General features: G+C 51.7%; 1 protein-coding gene across 1 annotated transcript in view; it reads left to right on the top strand.

Moving 5' to 3' along the window:
- The first annotated feature begins 8,289 nt into the window (after nt 1-8,289).
- The window catches only part of ASAP2 (ArfGAP with SH3 domain, ankyrin repeat and PH domain 2), a 146,216-nt gene continuing 144,054 nt past the window's right edge, over nt 8,290-10,451 (top strand). The window contains exon 1 of the mRNA XM_047068041.1: nt 8,290-8,318. The gene's annotated coding sequence lies outside the window, so the exon portion shown is untranslated. The remainder of the gene's footprint in view (nt 8,319-10,451) is intronic.

Here is a 10,451-nt window from a genome sequence, read left to right as displayed (position 1 = left end):
AAGAGCTCCCAAATTTTAGTGAAAGGTGTAATTTATGTCCTGTCTGTGACAGGAGATGCTCTTTGGCCATACAGCCGTGAGAAGGCATCAGTGTTGAATTATTTATCATTGGAATGCAATATCCTTTTGAGAGAATCCTATCTTTAGTGTTAAAAATGTTTCTGTCCTGTGTCATAGTGAGTATTCTAGTTACATTGCACATTTCCTTTTTGGTATCCCACCCACTCACTTGGTTACCATTAAGGAGAAGAGAAAGGGATTCTGGGTGGTAGCTAAGCAGGACCCAGGCTTTTGAGTCCGTAATCCCTGTTTTTAGGGTTTTCTCACTTCTTTTGATTGCTTTGCTTTGATGTTTGATTTTAGATCTCTTTCTTTGGGGAAGGGCGGTTGGGTGGCCGCAGGAGAAATGAGCCCGTTTCGAGGCTGCCCTTCCTCCTGAGCAGGGTTTATCTGTGAATGACGAATGAATGGTCTCTTTCCAGCTGGCTGTCACATAGGCAAAAAAAAAAAAAAAACACACACACACAAAAACCAAACAAACCAAAAACAAAACCATTGGTGCCATTTGAACATTGAATTTGTCAGAATCCCTAGGGACAACAGAATGCGTATGTGAGCTGGCACACCCAAATGCAAATTATGTCTATTGGTATCTAATATATGTAAATTTATGCTGCTCAGTTGACAAAGACACTATGAGTGGTACTCTTCCTGAATTGTGCTCTATAACTGAAATTTTAGTTTTATTGTCGCAGTAGTGAAAGTGCATCAATAGTCCTGTTTCCTGATGAATTTTTGTGACATTTCTAGTGGCTCCAAATACCCTCGCATCTCCCTCCTAAAGGCCATGACTGTTCTCGATGTGGGAATGCTTGATGGAGGACAGGGTGGTGAGTGGACGGTCAAGATGGCGAGACGATTTTGTGGAGGAGGGGAGTTTTGGTAAAGATAGGAGGGCCTTGAGACTAGGAAGGCAGGACTTTGGGAGGAAAGATATCTTTGCCTTCTCAGAATTGTGTCCCTCCCTCCCGGGTCATCACATCCTAAATTCAGGGACAAAGAATCCAAGCAGGTTGACAGAAGGGTTCTATCAGCAGAGCGTGCTCTGTGCTGGGGCTAGGCAGCATGTGCTGGAGGGGACCTCACTCCATCCTGGTGGAGTCACACGCCGTGCTCTGCTGGGCACGTTGGCAGGGGGCCGGACTTCACTCAGTGGCAACAACAGGGGTGAGTGTTAGCCCCACCTCTGCTGTCTTCACCTTCTGAGCTTCCCTGGGCCTTGACAGAGGAGTCTCCCCACCTGTCGATAAGCAACCTGAGTACTGTCGCCGGCCCTTGCTGAGCTGGGTGCTTGGGGCAGCCGCAAAGGAAGTAGGAGATGTGAGCGGCCTCTTGGGTGTGCTGCTAGCATGGCGGGAAAGGCCCGGCTCGGGTCTGGAGAGGACAGTGGGACCAGTATGACTCGCATTGCTTCCGGCAGGAGCGTGAACCTTTACTGGACCTAGAAGCACAGGCGGGCGTGGGGTAGGTAGCCGGGAGTGAGGCCTGATGCACAAAAAAACACTCGAGGAGATTTTTTTAAAAATTTTTTTTAACATTTATTTATTTCTGAGACAGGGAGAGACAGAGCATGAACAGGGGAGGGTCAGAGAGAGGAAGACACAGAATCTGAAACAGGCTCCAGCTGTCAGCACAGAGCCCGACGCGGGGCTTGAACTCACGGACCGCGAGATCATGACCTGAGCCAAAGTCGGCCGCTTAACCGACTGAGCCACCCAGGCGCCCCTCGAGGAGATTTTTTGAGTAATGATGAATTAATGATAGCAGAGGGAGATAGGAGAGAGCCTTGCAGGAAGGGGGACAAAGTACCTGAGCCTGGGAGGGTGAGGTGAGTTGCCTGAGGAAGGGTAAGAAAGTGCATGGCCCTGGTGGGGACGGCTCTGTGCACTGTGTTCACCTCTGCATCTGGGCAGGGGAGGTGTTGAGGCCCTCTGTCCGTGTGGGCTAGGACGGAGACGTGTGCATAGTGAGGAGGGGGCCTCATAAAATCCAAGAGGAGAGGAAGGCATTGGTTGAGAATAGCCGATTTCTGCGAGAAGACAGGATCGTGTTTGCCTGTTTTACCTCACTCGTTGGAGCTCTGCCTGTCCCGTTCAGGCACTGGCGTGCTCGCTAATGTGAATCAAGAGAGCGTCCTGGATTTCTAGGAGCTGACAGTTTTGCAGCGTAAACAGATGCGTAAACAAACAATTAGGATACGGTTTGATAAATGCGGCAAGATACAGAGGCAGTTGCTATGGCAACGTCAGATTGCTCATCACAACCTGCGAGAGCCAGCAGGCTTGCTTGCCCAGGGTCTTGTGGACAGCCTGGTGGACCGGCGTGATGCTGACGCGGTACGGACCAGCCCCGCGGCGCCTGAGTCAGCCCCAACCCCCACGGCAGGTTGACGGTGCAGGTGTCCACAGCAACCTCGGGCTGAGTCCGGGGCCTGTGAACGCTCTGGAACCAGCAAGAAAAACCTGTGCTGTGACTGATTCCCTAGAGCGCAGACCTGTAATCAGATTGCAAGAGGCTCTCCCTGGGTAGATGCAGCCTCCTGGAGAGGAGGGCTGGGAGGGACGGAGAGCAGCCTCTGCACATGGACCTGGCTTCTGCCGGAGCCAAGTTGCTAAATATAGTTCCCGCCTCTCCTGAGCTACTTGGTGGAGAGGATGTGTCTCCTGAGTGCTCGGTGGAGAGGCCGTTCCTGTTTTCCTTCTCGGCTGGCAGCAAGGGCAGCTGTGGGGAAAGGACAGGAGGTTTGTTCCCCTGTTTGAGGGAGGGTCGTCAGGAAAACATCTGCATTTTCTTTTTTTTTTTAGATTGTTTTTGTTTTGAGAGAGAGGCAGAGCAGGTGGGGGAGGGGCAGAGAGAGAGAGAGGGAGACAGAGAATCCCAAGCAGGTTCCTCTGCACCGCCAGCATGGAGCCCGATGTGGGGCTGGAACCCACTTACCGTGAGACATGACCTGAGCTGAAGTGGGACGCGTAACTGACCGAGCCACCCAGGCGCCCCTCATCTGCATTTCTGATCACCGGAAAAGCCCTTGCAGTCCGATCAGGACTATGAGGGTCTGTGAGGGTTGCGATGAGAACAGAAGACAGGGCAGGAGCTGTGTCTGTGGCAGCGACAAGGGCCAGGTGCCAGGGCCTGGTTGTCTGTGCCACAGGCACGGGCCACAGGGTTTTGGGGACCTGGGAGCCGTGTGTGTGAGAGAGGCCCTTGGTCTGTCCCATGGGCTAGGGGACAGGTCAGCTTCTTGCCTCCTGGCGGCACGAGAGCCTGCCCGTTTTCAGAGGGGAGATCCCTGCCCAGGCGTGGGTTGGCCTGTGGTTACGGTAGTCGCTTTCCCTGGGCCTCTTCCTTCCTCCTTCTTCCCATGCGAGTGAGCGAGAGTGGGCGGGAGGGCTTCCTCCTCCCGCCGGCAGGATCGGAGGGCGCTCTCCTGTCTGCTGGAAGGGTGTTCTGGCATGATTCTGCCCCTCCCAGCTCTCTGGGCGGAGCTTGTCGCCTCCTGGGAGCCGCTGATCCTCTTCCCTTGACTCCTGACTGGGTTTTCAGGCTCTGTGTCTTCTCCTGAGCTCTTCCTTTCCCTACCTCAGCTTTCCTCTGACCTCAGTCCAGAGGGACTCGCTTGGGGACTTAGATGAAGTCACGTCTAGTTCTGAGCCCCAGTTTTAATGGGCGTCTAGTGTGGTGTCGGTAGCCTGGGCTTGATTATGTCATGAAATGGGCCTGCCACCTGCTTAGCGAATGCCAATAAATGGTTTTTACTTGTATTACAAAGCGGCCTCCGTCTGGAGGCCCAGGCTCGGCCTGGTGCCCCTGTTCAGACATCTGGCTGCCTGCCCGACTTGTATCGAGGACGCCTGCCCTCACCCCTGCCCTGCTTCTGTGGCCTCCTGCCTGTCTGAGGTCCGTGTTCTTGCTCACAGACGCCCCAGAAGCAGGAAGCCTGCCTGCTAACTGGCCCTTGGGGGTCCCCGGCATCTGCCGTCCATATCCCCAACCTCCTCCTGCTGTTGGACCCCTCCTGCCTCCTGCTGCACATGCTCTTTGGAGACTTCCTGCACTTTAACATCTCATCTGCCATCGTTGGGGCGGACCTGGGGAGGGCTTGGCTTCTGTCCATCTTCTAGCAGCCTTGCCCCTTCCTGCTTCAGGTGGGAGTCAGAGGGCAGCACCCGGCCCCGTCTGAAGTGGATGAGTGCTCCCTTGGGAAACGCTCGGTGCCTCAGCCTGGCTGGCCTCTAGTTGGTTAACTAGTCCTCTCATTGTTCTCGCTCGGACTCCTCCTCCGTTCCTCCAACTGCAGTGTGTACCTGCCCAGCAGCCCCTGTGCCTGCTGCAGTCACGGTGACCATCCTAAAACCAAGACTTGGCCTTTGACTTTGGAGCTTAAAACTCGCTGTGGCTGCCTTTGCTTTCTGGCTAATGAGCAGCTTCTGGCCCTGCCTGCCTCCCCGGCCCATCCCCGTTCTGCCCACCAGCCACAGTCAACACGTCACCCTGCCCCGTGTCACTGTCTTTTTGTGAATGTTCTTACTCTGCCGGTAGACTCCCTTCCTCCTCATCTTGTCTCTGCCTGTTGTGTAAAGTTCAGCTGGAGCATCTTGGGAAGCTGTGTCAGGCCCTCCACCTGGCTTTCCACAGCCTCTGTGGCACCTCTGTCAGGGCTGGCGATCAGCACGCGTACTGTCACCTTGTACCCACCTGTCTCCATCAGACCATGACCTGCTCGAGCACAGAGACCTGGCTTATTTGTCTGAGGTCCTGCACTTAGGAAGCACTTGCTAAGGAGTCAAGGTTGCTGGTGTTCTGTCAATACCACCCTCATTTTCCCCAAGAGGGAATGCCCTTGATGAGGGTCCCTACACTGTCTTCTCCGACCTAAATGCCCCTGCCCTCCTCTGCTCCAGCCACGCTGCCTCCCGGCTGCCGTGCACACACATCAGCATTCTTCAGCTTCAGAACTCTTGCTGTGGCTGTTCCTTCTGCCTGGAACTGTCTTCTCTCCTGCCGGGAGATCCATGTGGTTCACTCCTTTCACCTTTTTCTTTCTTTCTTTCTTTCTTTCTTTCTTTCTTTCTTTCTTTCTTTCTTTCTTTCTTTCTTTCTTTCTTTCTTTTTTTAACGTTTATTTATTTTTGAGACAGAGAGAGACAGAGCATGAACAGGGGAGGGTCAGAGAGAGAGGGAGACACAGAATCGGAAACAGGCTCCAGGCTCCGAGCTGTCAGCACACAGCCCGATGCGGGGCTCGAACCCACAAACCACGAGAGATCATGACTTGAGCCGAAGTCGGACGCCCAACCGACTGAGCCACCCAGGCGCCCCTCCTTTCACCTCTTTCAAACATCACCTTCTCAAGAGACCTGCACTGAGCACCATTTACACCGGTTCCCTGGCCTTCCCTTTCCTCCCACAGCACTTGCTCTCTCCTAACCCAGTACATTCTTGTTATGGTTTTAATTTCTGTCTTCCCCACCCCCACATTAGATTGTAAGCCTCATGGGGGAATCTTTGACTCTCTCATCTCATGATGCATCCCCAGTGCCTAGAATTGTGCCTGATGCATAATACATGTTTGCTGAATGGGTAAAACTTGCCAGCAGGTACAGCTTAGATTGTAAAGAGTGATGCATGGTGTTCCAGAAATGGTGGTGTTGCTGGGTCATAAAAGTCTCATTTCTCTGGCCACAGAGAAGAGACTAAGAGGGTAGTGTTTGAAAAGTTGAATTAGTGAGTATAGATCCCTTGAAACAGTAAGAACACGTCTGAATGGCTTAGTGCTGTGGGAACCGCACTTGTGACTTATGTAGAACCCCCACTCTGGAGGAGGGGATTCCAGGGTTAGATGTGTAGCAGGCCAGTCCTGTTCCCTTCCAGCAGGGCTCCAAGGATTAACTGTGTCTTTCCAAATTGCTGCGGTTAGGAATGGAGAGTGCTGCCAGTCTGTGCTCCGTATTTTTTATTTATTTAGTTTTTTACTCAGTGGGACCAAAGTAGTTCTACAGTAGAGAGATTCAGAGACGTGGCTTTGAAATTGCGTGAGTCATCTAATTATCATCCACAATGGCTGGGAGATTAACCCCCGGGGGTTGCTTTAGTGATGGCGATCCATGTCCATGTGACAATTATAGTGAAAGCAGCTATTATGTTAGGACTACAAGAGTCTATCACATAGTGAAGGAATTGAGAAGCCATGATTACCTCCTGCCCTGTCACCCTGTTTTCCTGTTTGTAGCATTGTCTTATTTGTTAATGTCAGGGTCTCCAAAATAAGGGTAGTCAGAATGGATGTCCAGATTATAAAGTTACCTTGATGAGAGGCTTTTGTGCTTTTGGTATGTTTTTCTTTTGCAGGTCCTGGTAGTTCTTTAGTGTTTATAATCTCTTTTCAGAGACAGCTTGTTATAAATTCTTCAGATCTCACTCTTTAGTAACATTCCTAAAACTTGCGTGGTGGCCTGGGACCAATATGCTCTGCAGGAGCACAGGGGTGAATGAGAAATGGTCAGGTCCCGGGAGGAACTTACGTTATTCCTCAGCCCATGCAATGATTAGAGCATGTGCTTTGAAGCTAGTTGGATCTTGGGGTGCCTGGATGGCCCATTCGGTTGAGCATCTGACTCTTTTTTTTTTTTTTTTTATAAATTTTTTTTTTCAACATTTATTTATTTTTGGGACAGAGAGAGACAGAGCATGAACGGGGGAGGGGCAGAGAGAGAGGGAGACACAGAATCAGAAACAGGCTCCAGGCTCTGAGCCATCAGCCCAGAGCCTGACGCGGGGCTCGAACTCACGGACCGCGAGATCGTGACCTGGCTGAAGTCGGACGCTTAACCGACTGCGCCACCCAGGCGCCCCGAGCATCTGACTCTTGATTTCAGCTCAGGTCATGATCCCAGGGTTATGGGATCAATCCCAGGATTGGGCTCGGCACTGAGTGTGGAGCCTGTTTGATTCTCTCTCTCCCTCTGCCCTTCTCCCCATCTCAGTTGCACGCTCTCTCTCTAAAATTAAAAAAAAAAAAAAAAAAGTGAAGCCAGTTGGATCTGGACTCAGTGATTTCAGCGGGCTAATACTTGTATGCCCTTGGGCAGGTAGGCTGACTGACTTTTATTTAACAAACACTTCCATAACACTTACTATGTGCCAGGCACTAAGTGCTTACCAAAGGTTAGATGTATTTAATCCTTATGACAACTCTGTGGGTAGGGACTGTTGTCATCCGTATTCAAAGAAGAGGAAACCGGGACACAGAGATTAAGTAGCTTTCCCAGGATCGCTGAGCTGGGCAGGGCAGAGTAAAGCCAGAATTTCAATCCCGGGCGCTCAGGCTCTTAAGTTCGTGCTCTCATCACTGATACTATCTATCTGCCTGTCAGCTTTCTAGCTTGAGCCTCCTAAATCCGTAAAACGGGAGAGCTGGTAACAACACTGCCTGGGCACAGGGTCGGTGTGGGAATTCAGTGAGAAAACTCACAGAGGACGTTTAGCCCAGAGCGGGTCCCACCGGAGAGGGCTCAAGGCGACAGGTGCTGCTGTTGCCTAGTGGAGGGAGAGGAGATGGGGCACAAATTATACTAATGCAAGGTAGCAGGTGCTGAGGGCCCTTACAGGGCACTGAGAACAGATTATTTCTGGGAGCACTAGGATACCCTTGTGAAGGAGCAGGGGAGGCCTGCCAAGGCACGTCGGGAAGCTGACTCCCCATTGGGTAGCTCCAGAAGCTGGGGCTCTTACTGGTTAAGTAGCCAGGGTTCGACCAGATGGGTGAGTATGACAAGGTACAGGAAGATGGGTTTGTTGGGCTGCCCTCTTGAGTGGTGCGGGGGGGATGAAAGGCTGGGCAGCCACTGTGAGGTCAGGTCACCGAGGGCTCAGCCACCCTACTTCCTGCCTTTTGAATGCTTAATTAGCTTTGCATATTGCCTTTTTGTTCTCTCCGTTTAGAAATTTTCTCCCACACCTTCCTTCCAGTGGATTTGTAGAAATATGCTATTTTTCATGACTCACCGATTGGACACTTCCTGTTTGGGGAAGTGTTATGAGAGAGACATTTCGGAACGTTGTGAAGCGTGCTCCTGACAATGAGTGGTGAGATGCCTCTGCTTCTCTGCTTCCCCCGGGAACCCCCACAGCGCCCACCCGCCCGCTCCCCCCGTGAGGCGAGGGTCTCCAGATGTGCTGCGTCACTGCCTGGACCCGATCTGCGCCCACTGGAGTTTTCCCTCTCGTGTTGTGGGCAGGGAGCTGCGTGTGGCTACACGGTGACTAATGATGGGGTTAATCAAATTAGAGATGGGGCCTGGAGTGCTGAACCTGACTGAGTTAGATGACCTTTTGAACCAAACAGATGGCCCGTCTTCGTGTGCAGCGCGGTGGCCGCGATGGAGTCCGTGCCAGCGCCCCTGGTCAGAGCTGCTTTCAGAGCCTATTGTAAGAAGTAGCAAAGGAGGCCTGGCCTCTCAGGGCAGACGGAGGGCGCACACTGCACACCGAGGGCTCTTCCCTTTGGACGGTCTCGTTTTACCGTAGCTTGCTGTTATTTCAGTTTTCATTACAGGCCTTGCTCATTCTAACAGAGGCCGGATGTTTTAAATCATCACGCAGTGGCTCTCTTTTGTATAGCCCGAGGCCTTTTGGCAGGCTGATTGGAAAGCTTGATACATTAGGGAGTGAAATAATAGAAAAATCAGAGGGAGCACTCGAGCCGTGGGAAGGGCAGGCGCGGGGGACGGGTGGAGGCCGGGGGGTGCTTCAGACGGTGCAGGAGAGGCTGGCTGCTGCGGTGTGGGGCCGGCCCGGTGGCACAGCGGTGGGAACATTTAAAAAGCTGGGCAGGCCGTCTTGCCAGCGATGCGGACCCCTGGGGGTGGCTGTGCTGGTGGTGCCCGGAGAACTCTGCCGGAGGGTGAGGCTGGTGATGCCGCCCTTGAATGGTGGTGGGGCAGGTGGATTAGGCTCGAGCAGAGCTGCTCAGCCTGGGCGGTTTGTCCTCCCTGGGACTTTTGGCAAGGTCCAGGGATGTGTTTGGTGCTGGGGGAAGGGGTGCCGCTGGCATCCAGTGGGTGGGGGGCCAGGGGTGCTGCTAAATGTCCTGCAGGTGCCCTCCCTGGCGTCACTGGTGCCGCGCTGACCGCTCCTGGGCTAGCAGGTTGTCAAGTAATGGGAGGCTTGGCCGGTGCAGGGGGGAGTCCTCTGCACCCTCACTGCTCCTGGGCCCCAGTTTCCCGGTGGAAGGAGGGAAGGTCTTGGTGGGCCTGTTTCTTTAAAGTTGGACAGGATGAAGGTGATAGAGAAATCATCCTAAGCTGAAGCTTAATTAAGCACCGTGAAGTAAGGATCGTGATTTCAGGGCACTCGGATGTATTAAGTCAACGGAGATCTTCAAAGAGTTGCATTAAAATGCTGATCCTCTTAGACTCCTGACATGTTTCATCTCTGCTTGTATTATTTTTTAACCTTGTGCTGTGCATATGCCAGATGACCTCCTTTTGGGGTGTATTTTGAAGCCTTTTATGAAGTGAAGATTAATAAAATTAAAAACTACCTTAGTACTCCTTTAAAGAGCTTCACTTGACTTTTTATAATTATCTGTATTAAACAATCTCAGTTTAGTTATCTATAAACATAGGAAAACTTTCCACTGGAGGCTCAAAGGGAAAGTGAAAGATTGATAGAATTAAAAAAATAAAACAACCTATTACCCTGTTATTGCATGTGGGTATGTGTAGGAGTGTGTGTGTGTGTGTGTGTGTGTGTGTGTGTGTGTGTGTGTGTATCTGTGTGTGTGAGCTACACGATGCATTCATTGCATTTTACTTTTTTTTTTGAGAGAGTGAACACTCGGGTGCATGTGTGTGCGTGAGAGTGGGGGAGGGGGAGAGAGAATCCCAAGCAGGTGCCATGCTCTGCACAGAGCCCTATGCAGGGCTCAATCCCATGACCCTGGGATCATGACCCGAGTGAAATCAAGAGCTGGACTGAGCCACCCAGGGGCCCCATATTTTTTACTTTAAAAAAAAAATGCCCTGCCTTTGAAATTTGAACTATAATTTATTTCCAGCATAGTTAAAATTCTCTTTTCTCTTGCTTATTCTCCTTTCCCACATCAGATAAAAGGTGTCTATTTTCTTCTGAGGGTGCATTGACTTATTTCTTAATTAAGGTTCTGCCTTAAACCAAAGAGCATGTTATCCTTCTGGTCTTTGGTAGAAACTTCTGTGTTCTACAAGCAAGTCACTGCTTCTTCCTGGAGCCTCAGTTTTCTCGTCGGTAGCACCAGGGAGAGACTGGGGGGCTCTCGTCTCAGTTCTCATGTTCTAGGGTTTCGTAAACAGGTGTCCTTTGTGCCCAGCGTTAGTGGCTGCAGCCACGTTCATTTTACAGAACGTGGTCTG

The sequence above is a fragment of the Lynx rufus genome, unplaced genomic scaffold (assembly GCF_022079265.1).
Source record: "Lynx rufus isolate CCGP_SWC_20201006 ecotype Redwood Valley unplaced genomic scaffold, mLynRuf1.p SCAF_8, whole genome shotgun sequence".
Classification (NCBI taxonomy): Eukaryota; Metazoa; Chordata; class Mammalia; order Carnivora; family Felidae; genus Lynx; species Lynx rufus.
Note: the sequence above shows the minus strand (reverse complement) of the source record. Positions and strands in the feature narration are given on the sequence as shown.